Raw genomic sequence first — 14,282 nt, forward strand, 5'->3', positions numbered from 1 at the left:
CAGGAAGAAGCCACTGGCAAGGTGTAAAGCTCTGAATACTAATCCAGAAATAACACTTGAGGAACTTGACTGCATCCTTGGGAATGGAAGTGCAGACACAAAATTCACATGCAGTCACCCTGGGTTTTGTTATTCAGTGTCCACAGTGATTTCCACACAGGACATTCTGGGTTAATTAGGTCAGCTCAGATTAGCCACAGCTCTCTTAACGAATATTTTTAAATAGTTTTCTCTTCTTAGGGCTGTGTGGGATTAGTAGGAGTCTGGTCTAAACAGAATTTTCTGGGCTAGGCTTTTGGAAAGCTCATTTTGAGCAGGCCATTAACAAAGCCAAGTTCTAGTTCAGCTCCCCCTGAGCATGAAGAAAATAATTAGTGTCCCTGTAGCACTAAGATGTGTCTCTGGAGGTAAACAAAATCAGGGATGCTTGCCCTTTCTGCCCTTTGACTTCAGACCTCCAGACCAGAATGCTGGCTGGTTGCCCATGATTCAATAAAATGTGTCCATTATTACAGTCTGTAAAACAGAGCGCTAAGGTCATACTGCCCTACAGAAAATGCTCAGAGGAGGGAGAAAAGGTCTTTTTAGTGTCATTTTTCTTCCAATCTGAATGTTGCTCCATGTCACTCATGCCAGTCTAGACCCTCCATCCCTTGTCCCCCGCCATGACACTGACCATTGCAACTCAGAAACAGTCTGAACTGACTGAAAAGGTTTTGGGGGATATTACAGACCCTTATCTAGATGTGATCTTTCTGTGTGTCCCTGGGCCATGCCCACAAATCTGAGGATCCAGTTAACACAAACCCCTTTAGGAGCATCTGCAGGAGATCAAATGGCCACCATGCTGATAGTGGAGTAGAGACACAGCAGCTGAGGGAACTGGGATTGTTTAGCCTCGAGAAAAAAAGACTGAGAGCTTTTTGCTCTCTACAGCTCTCTGGAAGGAGGTTGTCGTCTCCTCCCAAATAACAAGCAACATCACAAAAGGAAATGACCACAAGCTGTACCAGGAGAGGTTTAGGTTGAATGTTAGGAACAATTTCTTCCCCTGGTGGGAACAGTCTGCCCATGTAAGTGGTTAGAGTCACCATCCCTGGAAGGATTTACAGATGTGCAAAAGTGGTGCTAAGGAACACAGTTTAGTGGTGGAATTGGCAGCACCAGGTTAATGGTTGGGTCTGATCATCTTAAAGGTCTCTTCCAACCTAAACAAATATATAATTCTAGGTATTGATAATTCTAAGTATATGATTCTAAGTATTCCACTAAGTGACACTACTACAACTTCTACTAAGTGACACCTAAGCCCAGGTTGCTTCTCGGCCTTGAGAAAAATGCCAGTCAGCCCCTCCCCCCCCCCATCTTCCACTCTGCCTCCACTTCTCAATTTTTAACCACTTTGGGAGAGTTTGGGAAATCTTCTGAACACCTGAACCTCAGGCAGAGATTTTCAGAGATTGGCATGTAAAAACAAAAGTGACAGGAGGAGTGTGAAACTAAGGAACACATCCTGTTTTGCTGTCTGAGACTTGATGTGCCTTGGATTCAGACTCTGTCCTGATTGATACTTATCTTGCATTTACAAAATTAAATTAGGGTGCTTAAAATTAAAGACACATATTGATTTTAACCAGCCTGGGTACTCTGACTATGGAAAGGGAATATGGACTATTATAAATGAGACAAGTAAAGAGAGCAGGAGAAATTGTATAAATTACAGCCCTATGATGAAACTGTGCATTGATGCAAGGGAGAGGAGCTGACAAAGACTCCAGTCACCAAAGATGCAAAGTGTTGGGGACAGGTGGTGGGAAAGGAGTTAAAGAAGAAAGAAAGAAGACAATTTAACTCTGATTTAAGGAGGTAATCACAAGGAAACAGTCTCAAATGGACAGGATGGAGAGGTAATGATAGCACATGATGCTCAGGGCCTCACACAGCTCTTTCAGCTGCAGAAATACACTTCTGGGAGAGCCTTCATTCAACCCTGGTACCTCCTGGCCTGGCTGGATTCCCAGCACCTGCCAGGTGAGATGAAGCTCCTGGGTGTGAAGCAGGATTAGATCAGACCTGAAAGCTCTTCCCTTGGATGATGCTCAGGGTGGAACCACAAGCAGATAAATAGAACAGGAGTGAAGGAGGTTGCTGTGGTTGGAAGCCAGCCAATAAGAGAAGAAACTCAGCAGCTTTCAGACCAGTTCCAGTGTGTTTTGACAAAGGTTGCCATTTTCAGAACAAGGAAAATTCCCAACAAACTTGTAACAAAAATGAAGAGCACATCACTCTCCTTCCTCCTCATGGATCACTGACCCAGCAAAACACCTGTTGGAGGAAAATGATTCAAGGAAGGGTGAAGCTTTTCCCAGGAACAATAAAGACCCCTTGACTTTTCTATGTGGCTTTTGGGATTATTTGTCTTTCCCCAGCAGGAGAAGACAAAGCTGTCAGTAGGGAGTATTCACATCTTGCTGGAGACTCAAAATGCTCAGCATGTTGCAGAATTTGGTTCCAGAGATGTGAGCTCTTCCTGAAAATAAAGCAAACTGGCCTTCCATGGAATACACTGAAAATCATAGCACCATAGAACATTTTGGGATAGAAGGGACCTTTAAAGGTCATTCAGTCCAATACCCCTGCAGTGAGCTTGAAGACCTTTAATAAAACAGCATCATGGAATTGTGTTGGCTTGAAGACCTTTAAGATCATCAAGTCCAACCATTAACTCATCATGGGGGACTGTGATGAATCTGTGGACCTTCTGAAGAGCTCTGGTGAAGAGTTCAACATTGAAAACATCACTGTGTTCCCATGAGAATCCGGAAAGTCCCTGGACTGAATGTTTAAGGATGAGAAACCTCAAGATGAGACAGGAGCCACCTGCACTAGCTTAACAAGTAACTCTAGCAGGGTGGGGAGGAAGATGACATTGGAAGAACCTACATCATTCAACTTAGCTCATACAGACCCCCCAGGGAAGAGCCTCTGAACATTCTTACCTCTGAAGGTGACTTTAAAGCTCAAACATAGCTACTGCTCACTGCTACTTGACTCTGTGTATAGTTGTGCAAGTTCTATGCATGCTTAAAATATGCAGTTTACCTTCAATTCTCAAGCAGTCCAGCAGAGTTACACTTTGGTCACAGTCAACTCTAACCTCTTCAGGATTAGTTTTTCAAGGGGAAAAGTAATTACCATGCAGAGGCCTGAGCTGTCATTGGAAGAGACTTACAGACCTCTGACTAAGGCATGAGTTGAATTAAAGGAGTGCATGGGTCTCACATAGATATTTGTATTTCATCCACCTGACAAGCAGATATTTTCATCTTTCACGAGTCCAATTCTAGCTACTTGACCCTAAGGTCACATTTTCCACTGTGCCAATCTTTTAATGGTAGACTAGGAAAATAAAAGCCTCAGGAAACCTGGCTTCTAGCTCTGTGTCAAACTGCTCAACATGCACATCTCAAGTTTTCCAAAGCTCACATGAATAGAGGAACTTGACTAACCAGCAGATGAGCTTTGTGGATCACTTTGTGAAGGTGTGGTGGGTTGAAAACTCTGCCACCTTTTCCCCCCCAACATAAAATTAGCCAGACCAACTCAGTTGGAAGCAAATGAAAGCTGTATTTAACAAGCAAGATTACAATCTACAATGCAATGAATACATACAAAACAGACAGTATTTACAATATTTACAGGTATTTACAATTAATAAGCAGCACAAGGATCCCCCTGCTAGTCAAAGACCAGGGCAAGCTACTAGCTTCTCCTTCCCTGCCTCCCCCTTACCCTCTGTACAAAAGAGAGAAGAGACAGAAGCAGAGAAGTTAATACCAAAACAATGCAGCCAAGGTCAAGCAGAAGCAAGTTAATATCTCTCCCAGAGTGAAGAAGAGAGAACAGAAAGAGATTGTTTTGGTACAACAAGTTTTAATTCTAAACAATCCCATTGGAAGAGATAAGGGACTATAGTTTCCTTTCTACACCCAATAGCAATTTATTTACATTTTACTACTTTTCTGCTCAAAATCTGTGAACAAAATTTGAAGGCATAGCCTAAAACTACCACAGAAGGTCAGTCAACAGATGTCAGTGTCATTGCTCTGGACTGAGCTAGAGGAGAAGCAATTCTGTTCAGCAATTTGGCTTCTCAGCTCAGTCTGTGCTCAGCGAGGCACTTTCTGAAGTCCAAGGCAGGCTTGCACAGCCAGTGGCCGTTTCTAGCATTGAGAATTCTGATGGGGAGAGTTCCTGCCAAGGGCTAGGGTGCAGAAAGGCTCTGGTTTAGACTTGCTCCTGTGCTGACCAAGTGCACTGATGTATCTTGTGCCCCACGTTGGGGTGTAGGAAGTCAGAGGTGGCACCTGTGGGGAGAAGCAGACAGAAAAAGTGACCCTAAACTAACCAACAAGGGACTCCAGCCCATGAATGTCATCTTCAGAATAAAGCTGAGAGATCACCAGAGTCAAGCCTCTTCTTCAATGGTTAGCATCTGAGGAAGACTGACCATTCTGCCTTCAAAGCAGTTTCAGTATCCAGCTCCTGAATCCAGTTCCCATCAGCCACTGAATCCAGTCTGGGTGCCTGTCCAGCACCAGTGGTGATGGTGGTGTCATTGCTATCTGGGCAGTTGGGATTTGTATCTATTTCATTTTATTGTTACTGCTTTCATTAAAACTGCATTAGTTTCTTTCCCTTTATTTCCTTTAGGAAGGGAGAGGGTTCCATAGAGAGAATCTGTAATTCATCTACTGGGTGGCTCAGCCTTGACAGTCATCTTTGGTAAGGTTTTGGCTATTTCAAAGAATATCCCATTTCCAAACACAGGAGGAGCATTGTAAGAGCACCTTTTTCACTTCTGAAAATGGAAGAAGGCATGGAGAAACCTGTGGGACAAGAAAGCCTCATGGGCCAAGACTAGAGCTGCAGATTGCCTGCTTAGGCTTTTGCTCCTTTGAAGTGCTTTGTGATGCTACATACTCATTTGGATAAATTTGAGTCAAACACTTCATCAGGAGGGAATTATACTCTGTGCAACACAACTCTAGTTGCTTAGATGGATTTCTGTCTATCCCTCATGCCAATAGAATGTAGACATTCTCAACATCCACAAATTCAGGGGGACTTTAAATGGTTCTTATGGCAATAGTTTTTATTCACTCTTGCATGTCATGTCATCATTTCACTTCTTATGTATATTGACATAAGACCTTATTTTCAAAAAAGGCAGCTTCAAATCCAAAAACCCATCAGTTCATCACAGCTACCATATTATGGTTTGATTTCGATGTACTGTAAAAAAAACAAACAACAACAACAACCCAGCCCTTAAAGATGCTGACTTGGTCTAGTGGAAGGTGTCCCTGCCCATGGCAAAGGGGTTAGAAGTAGATCATAGAATCACTGGAGATGGAAGTGGCCTCTTAACATCACCTAGTTTAGTCCCCCCTGCCTTCCCCACCACCAGCCTTCATCTTGCCAAAGCAGCTTCTGCTTCCCCTACACCATTTTCCACCCTGCCTAAACAGCTCCTGCTCTATCACTAACACCGTTTTCGCACCCATCCCAGAGCTAGGGGCAAGACCCTCAACCAAGATTTAGGTTGGACTTGATGATCTTGAAGGTCTTTTCCAACCTGGTGAATTCTGTATTCTGTTAAATACTCCAGATACCACAGAGAGGAGCTCAGCCCCAGTAAGGAAGCCCAGCCAGCACCCGTGGATGATATTGGAGTAGCAATGAATATTGTCCCTAACAGCCGGGGGGCCACCAGGCCCCCCGGCCTTTGTTGTCACCACCACCATCACCCAGTGTGCACCATGGGCACTCACCAGCGATGAGAGGAGGATCCCTCAGCCCAGAAGGGCTCAGCTTAGGGTTGCTGCCCTTCCTGTGGGGGATTAAATAGGGGAGTGGGTGGGGAGGGCAAAGTGGCCACACCTGGGGTGGGAGGAGACTGCAATGGAGCCCAGGTGCTCTTGGTTGGATTTGAGGGAAAAAAGGGGGGAAATGGGGCAGGTGTGGCGAGAAAGGGGAGGTGGTGGTGGTGAAAGAAGGGGGGTTTTAAATAACTTTATTTTCCATATATCTTTCATAATGCACAACTGCAGTTCATGGTTTGCTTTGCCTCCATGCCAAAATGAACAAGCCCATCAATACTTCATAAAATAAAGCACATCTTTCACAAGGTTCTTAAGGAGGATAATTTTGTGAAAAAAATCTATATAAACTAAAGTGTGTTTTATATTTGTCATGCAGGCAGTTGGAGTGGCAAATCAGTGTTTAATTGCAGCAGTATAGAGAATGAGTGACACATGCTGACAAACTATCGTATTTAGAAGGGAATAAAAAACCCTACAAATAAATGGTGTTCAGCTGGAATAAATAAAACTTTTGGTCAAATATTCAGAATAGGAAATTTGTTACTTTTTTTCTTTTCTGCTTTACAGAATTCAGTGAAGAAAGAAACCTTGTGCAATATGTAAATCTGCAATGTACAAACAACAAATGGAGTTAGAGGACAGAGACTGTGGCACTGTAGACAATGTTTTAAATTATCTTCAGGTCAAAGGAGTCCCAAACAAGACCAGAGTATGAAAATAATTGCTTTGCAGGCAGTAAGAATCAGTTGGGGTTAGAGGTGGAAATGGATTTAAGTTAATTATCAGGAGATTATTAGCACCTTTGGGGCTAATACTCACATCCTGTGAGTTAAAATTCAGGACATTCTTCACTAACTCAGTGCTTATTTAGCCACCATCATCCCTGCCATTGAGCTTCAGCACAAATAATAATTCAATAAGCATTGGGGTTAATTTTTCCATCTGAAGGCTGGTTTGTCATTTGGGCTGCACTAGAGTCAATGGATAAAGCAGGACATTTCCAGAGGCTTATCTGTTTTGTCTACCTTATGCAAAAAACCAACACCTTCACTTAGTTAATAGCTAATGAATTAAAGGAGAATTCTCAAGAGTAATTAATCTGATCTTAAGCATTTTGGTTTTGTAAGAACTTCATGAAGGTGTGGAAATGCCATTCTCTGTTCACTTTAACAGGATTCTTAAGTTTCATAGCCATGTTTTAGATGTAGACAATTTAGATGACTAAGATAAATTATACAAAATACACATGCAAAGTTGTAAGCCTTTAATCTGTAATCAGAGGATCAGAGGATGTTAGGGGTTGGAAGGGACCTCAGGAGATCATTGAGTCCAACCCCCCTCCCAGAGGAGGGCCATAGAATCTATCACACTGACCCTGTCACTGGACTCCAGCAGATATGTGAAGCAAAAATGCTGTTGCAGACGGCATTCCCTTAGGCACAACCCTCCAACACAGATACATTCACAGATTCATGGAACACCAGGTTGGAAGAGACCTTAAGGATCATCTAGTCCAACCTTTCAGGGTAAGAATACAGTTTAAAGGACATGGCCCAGCACGTGCTATATGCCAGCAATGCAGAAGATACTTAAGCACATGTAGGAAGGAACAGCCCTCAACACTGGTTGGAGTCATTCTCAAGTCCATATATTTTGAGTTTGGCTTTTGTTTTAGGTTCCTTCTTCCTATGGTACCATAGAATTCAGAAGCTTCAGTTGTAATCCACATGTTTCTCTGAGCATATGGACCTGTCAAATATAGATTAAGAGGTATTTTTTTACACAGAGATGGAGTGCAAAGCAGTTGGCTTTGGATCCACATGGACACTTGGATCACTGGTTTTAAAAATATGTTTTAATGAAAAAAAATTGAGGTAATATGAAGTCCCAGTTCTATGAGGGCAGCAAAAGTTTTGCAGTTGTCTTTCATAAATCCATTATTTCACCAATTAAATGAAATGGAGTGTGGTCTGTTTTGCTGGTAATCGTATGATTACCAGTTAAAATACTAATCAATGCATAAAACCAGTCATTAAATATTGACTCTTGGTATTTTAACCTCAGCCTCTCTAATTGTTTAGGTTGTGCCAGGCTGGTTGGATTTGTATTGAAGACTCTATTTTGTCTGGAAAGAATTTTTCAAATCCAATGTTGCCACTTGCTTTGCTTCCAGCCAATTTATAAACATCTGCTTTTAGCAGGCAGGAGCTTTCCATTTCTGTAACAGGGAGAATTTCCTTTACTGTATTTTCATGTGGCTCGGCTCTTGCTAAGCAGCAGGGCTGAGTTACCTGCCAAAGCCTGGAATTAAATCCCAGATCTGTAAAAAAGGATGGATAGAAATACAGATGAGTAATGTATTTGAAACAACAAGCAAGGAATCTGTTTTTGGAAATAGGTAGAAATGTGGAGGTATAAGAGGAATACAACTGCATTCCAGAAGCATGTAAATAAGGGTAATATTATTATGTTAGAGAAAATTTAGAGAGTCAATCAATCAATGTGTTACCTGTAGGTGATTTGCTCTTGAGAATATACTGCTGCTCGATGGCTTTTGCTTTGCCAAATCATACCACAAACTGTTGGGTCTACATGCAGTGTGAAGTAATGGGAGAAAAGTAGTAGGAAGAACATCAAGAAGAAAATTTAATTGAATGCATACAGCATTTCTAAACACAACAAGTTTGATTAACTGTATTTTGTGTAGTGGTTTTGCTTCTTTTTAAAGACAAATGTGTTTACATTTGGATAAGAAATGAGTCAGTCTCAAGTGATTTTCAAAGATGTGATTGACTTGCTATTAGTATTTTTGGTCTCATGCCTTTGGCTTGACAGGATGAGACTGTTTCTAAGAAATGGTTTGGATGTCAGAAAAGCTATTGCAGATAATAGCATTAGCATTTAAGTCTAAGTGTACATGATGAGGGATGTTGTATCAAGGAAGAAAAATGTTTTTTAGAGCCCTGCAGACCTTATAGTGTGCATTTAAGGAGGAGGTGGTAGATGGGGGAAACGGACTATGAGAATAAATGTGATTAGCAAAACAATGCCAAAAGCCCCATGAAGGTACAACCAAAATGCCAACTGACCATTAGCAAGCCTTGGGTAGCCACAAAAAGATTTCAAGAAGACATTTTGAAGGGGAATGAATGCGCTGCAGTGAGTGCACACTGCAAGAATACATAATGCTGCTTGCTCCAACACTGTAGAGAGCTACAGGCAACATTGCTGCTTAAAGTGAAGACCCAATCTACAATTTTGCCTTGATATACTGAAAAAAAGGGGTTCCAGAAAGGTTGAAGTGACAGGACAGGTAAGTGAATTTTGCAGCAGTGTTGGCACGGTGTTAACAGTAGGAAGACAAATTTCTGTAGGAAAGATAACATTGTCAAAAAGCAAGTTCAAACTGTTTGAATAGGGAGGACATCAGATTTTCATCGTGTACGAGAGAAGCAGAAGTTCTTTATTCTCCTCTAAAGTTTGCTCATATTTTTTCCCTGTTTTTGAAGGCATTTTATAATTCTTTAAGACATTTCCTCTTTCAGAATAACACTACAAGCCAAGTACTGCATTTACCTCTTTTTATTAAAGCCTTTAAGAGGTGTTTCCTACAAAAAAGTTACTCTTTCCTGCACTTTCAGACACAGTCTGATGAGAATGCAACATCATAAAATGTCTTTTAGACAGGCAGTGTATGCAATAAAGTCCTAGTACTTCCTTTAATTCCTTTGGTTTGCTTGGAAATGATGTGTATACATCTAATCCTGTAACCCTAGAGCTGTGAGAAACAAAGTATTCTCATGTGTATTGCTTGTACTTTGGTACACACTGTTTTACTAACAAAACTGTTGAAATGAAGCAACAAAACTGTTTTGACATTTGGGGAAAAATACATTTAGCCCATGAAAAACAATGAAACAAAATAGTAAACAAAAAACAACCTGATACTAAGATATTTATGGCTGTGGAAAACAAAAATCAAACAACTGGATATGTAACATAATTTGTAAAAGTTTGGAGTTGTTTGTATTTCTGTAATAAGCCAACACTGCATTAAAATATATATATATATAAATTGGCAAGTGACATAGAAGGAATCAGATTGCAGTATTGTGTCCAGTTCTGGGCTCCCCAGTTCCCAAGGAACAAGGAATAACTGGAGAAAGTCCAACAGATGGACATGAAGATGGTTAGGGGACTGGAACATCTCTTATGAGGAGAAGCTGAGAGCTAATGGGGTTCTTTAGCCTGCAAAAGAGAAGACTGAGAGAGGATCTTCTCAATGCTGATCAATTAGCTAAAGGGTGGAGGTCACAAAGGTGGGGCTGGGCCCTTTTCAGTGGCAGCCAGAGGTAAGACAAGGGGCAGTGAGTACAGCTCGGAACACAGGAGGTTTCACATGAACTTAAGGAAAAATTTCTTATCTTTGAGGGTAGCAGAGCATTGGAACAGAATGGCCAGAGATGTTGTGGACTCTCCTTCTCTGGAGACTTTTAAAACTTGCCTGGTTGCAATCCTGTGCAGCCTGATCTAGGCATACGTGCGTTAGCAGGGAAGGTTAGACTAGATGATCTGCAGAGGTCCCTTCTAACCCCTCTCATTCTGTGATTGTGTGAATGAGAAACGAACTTCTCGATTTCTTCAAGTTACAGAAAAGAGATAGACTCCTCCCCTGGATCATCTAGAAGAAGGATCTCATTTAAGCTCTCTGATTGAACCCCATACGAAACCAGTCACTGTTGTCTATGGAGGACCTTCAGGAAGCAAGTAGCCTTCAGATAACCCCAGCCTTTGCAACTTCTCCCTTTAATATCCATGCTGTCTCTTTACTTGGATTTTCTGGATTCTTGTGTCTCACAAGACTTTATTGTTCTTGCTGACTGTAATAGTTAATGCTGTTTTAAAGGACAATGTATTCTCAGTCTAAGCTGTCTTTTCTTCTGAGGATATATTTGAAGCTGTAAGGTGGAGCAATGGTTATCACATTTGAAAATCTCACTGCTGTTCTCTGAGCAGTAATTGTTATCTTATGGAGTATGGCTACTTTTTTTCTCCTGTGCATTGTGATTCATAACGGAGGATCTTACAACTTCTTGAATAGCAGCGCCTGAAGGCACCAGCCTGAAGTACTTGGAATAAAGAGATTGTGTCACTGGCACCAGTGGAGAAAAGCTATGGGAACTAAAATAAACCTCTAAATAATTTGATTACTTCTCATGCCAGCACTTCCATTAAAGCTCTCACCTGCACTCATGTGTTTTAACTTTACTGAAAGAATTTGAGCTAATGTATTCAGGGAGAAGTTGAAATGCAAGATAAGACTGAAGACTAAATAGCATCATGGGTCACAAGTAGAAGACTTGTAAGTAAAACAAACCCAAAATAAACCAAAATGACATGGAATCATGATGTTTAGGGACATGGTTTAGACTTGTCAGTGTTAGGTGTATAGTTGGACTAAAAGATCTTAAGGTATTTTTCCAACCTAAATGACTCTGTGATTCTGTAAAAAGCAGATCTGGAGGACATCGGCCAAGGCAACCATTTATTGTTCTTTTCAGTAGCCCTTTTGAGAATGGAAGGAACTTTGTTCCTGGGTTAGCTAGCCAAGAGAATGAGTCCCTTAATGCCACTATTTTGGATGAGAACAGAGCCTGTATTGCATTCGCTCTGACAGTGGGGAGTTGAGTTTGCCAATGGTTGTGCTGGCAGCTCTGCCTGCAGTGACTGCAGCTGGGACTCCCTGGGGGACCGGGATTATGTTATCACTTCTGAACCAGCAGCTTTTGAATCTGGGACCATAGGGCAGATCCAGAGAAAGCAGATAGTCTTCATGCTTGTCTTCTTCAAGCCATCATCCCAAAGTGTCCTTGCAAATTTTTATGATGTGTTGGAGTAAGAAGGAATGCTGAGAAGCTGGTAGTGCTATTTCACTTACAGATAAAATAGGAGCAGTATGCTGCTAAAATAATCTACTGGTAAAGCAGGAACAGCCTACTAATAGAGGGATCAGTCAGAGTCAAATGGACAGTTCTGGTAACAGAGAGATAGAAGGGGAAAAAGAGTCCAAAAGCTGTAATTATTTTAGTCAGCTGTCAAAACAATCTTTAATTCCCCTGGATAATCATCCATCATTAAATTAAAAAGAAATAAATCATTGAGTGGTCATGTAAGGCAATTCTTGAACTCATTAAGGACATGTCTTCTCATTGGCTTAATCTTTAAAAGATGTCTTTCTCTTGTATATAAAGGTATTCTCCCCATCAAGAATCATAGAATCATTGAAAGACCTTTAAACACTTTGAGTCCAACTACAAAGCTAGCACTGCCTGATGTCAGTGGACTATCCCTTCACTATGTTGTGCAACCAAGAACGTGGCTATTTTCCCTTATGTCTCTAGTGGAGGGCTTAACATGTGATGTAGGTAATCAGTGTGAGCAGTACCTGTTCTGCATGGCAGACCTCATTTTTTACAAGTCAGAGTCCTGTTTATTACAGCACTTTGCTTGGGTTTGATCTCTTTTTCTCTGTGTCAACATGAGAGAAGATCATACTTTATTTGCCTTTGCCAAGAAAAGGGGAGCTGGGATGGATGATACAGTGCTGAGGTCTATGCCTGTGCTGTAGTCCAGTTTCAGAGGTGAAATGCAGACATTGATAATCTACATAAAGCAGATGAAGCAATTCCCAAGCAAGAGCTGCCAATTCCTTGCTTGTGAGGTCTGATTTGGAAGATGTAACATGAACAGTCTGCACAGAAAGGAAGTACTGTTGAGAAGAGTTTGTGCAAATGACATGTTCACAAGATTGTAATACCTGCACAAAGACAACAACATGCAGTGAAACCTCATTAGACAACACTGGAACAGGCTGCCCAGGGGAGTTGTGGGGTATCCCTCTCTGGAGATATTCAAAACCCATCTGGATGTGTTTCTGTGTGATCTGCTGATTTCTTGCTCTGGCAGAGGGGTTAGACTAGATGATCCTTTGAGGTCCCTTCCAGCCATTCTGTGATTCTGTAACATTGCTCCATCTTTATCAATCAAAAGCTACACAAGAAACCAAGTGAGGCTCTCATGTCCAGATGAGGGCAACAAAGCTGGTGAAGTTTCTGTAGAACAAATCTAATAAGGAGTGACTGAGGGAACTGGGATTGTTCAGTCTGGAGAAGAGGAGGCTGAGGGGAGACCTCATTGCTCGCTACAACTCTGATTAGAGATTGGAGTGAGGTGAGTGTCAGTCTCACTTATGAATTTACTTATTGGCTTGATGGAGCTCTGAGCTACCTGATGTAGTTGAAGAATTCACTTATTGGCTGCACCATTTGGGGCATGAATTCCCTCTCAACACTTACAATCCTGATGTCCTCTGGGGCACTGGAAGAACCATGTTATAAATAACCACCACAATCCATTTTCTGCAGCATTACTAAATACTTTTTTCTGCTTTTGCCCATCTCCATATACATCTGTATGAATATGAACCCTGCCCAAAGAAGGGGCAGGGGGTTGAGGGGGGGAAGTGGGAGGGAAGGCAGAGAGCAGGGTAATAAAAATTCAGTACATCAGACTGTATTTTCTTGATTTACAATAGGTAATTATCATGCTTCATGCATGGCTGGTCTCCTGTTGTGAGAAAGCAGAGCAGATAGAGAACTGCTTTTCTGATATCCTTCCTCTCAACAATACCATCCACCTGCAAATTCACCATGCGCCTGCATGACAGGCATTGTCAAGACCAGACAGGATGGGTGAGAAAGATAGATGGAGGTAGCTCCATTTGGAATGGCTTCAAGTTACTCCACAGGTTTATATCAGATATTGGGAAAATTTTCTTCACTGATAGAGTGGTCAGGCATTGGAACAGGCTACCCAGGGAAGTGGTGGAGTCATTGTCTCTGGAGGTGTTCAAGAGACGCTTGGACATGGCACTTCAGGATGTGGTTTAATGGTCATGATGGCATTAGGTCAACATTTGAACACAATGGTCTTAGTGGTCTTTTCCAACTAGAAGAATTCTAGGATTCTATGAAGAGAGCCACCTGGAAAAACTGGGTTTCTCTATACCTGGGTCTTTCCAAGCTTCCTTAGCATCCACTTTCTCATCCAACTTACCATGGAAATGGCTCTATCTTTTAACTAGGGGGGTTAAAAAAAAAAAAAAAAAAAAGTAAAATTAAAGGTCATAAAAGAAGTGTGGAATTATAATTGAAATTATTCAGGTAATGGATTAAAACTATTACAGGTACCATGATCTAAATCTGAAGAGGGCAGGGAGGGGTGGGGACAGGGGGAGCGGGGAGGAATAGGAAGAGGGGAGTAAACTAATAGAACTTGGAATTGATTTTCAAAGAATACTAGAAATTATTGCCAGTAAAATTTACAAGCACTGTAGAT

This window comes from Dryobates pubescens, chromosome 14, assembly GCF_014839835.1.
Source record: "Dryobates pubescens isolate bDryPub1 chromosome 14, bDryPub1.pri, whole genome shotgun sequence".
Classification (NCBI taxonomy): domain Eukaryota; kingdom Metazoa; phylum Chordata; class Aves; order Piciformes; family Picidae; genus Dryobates; species Dryobates pubescens.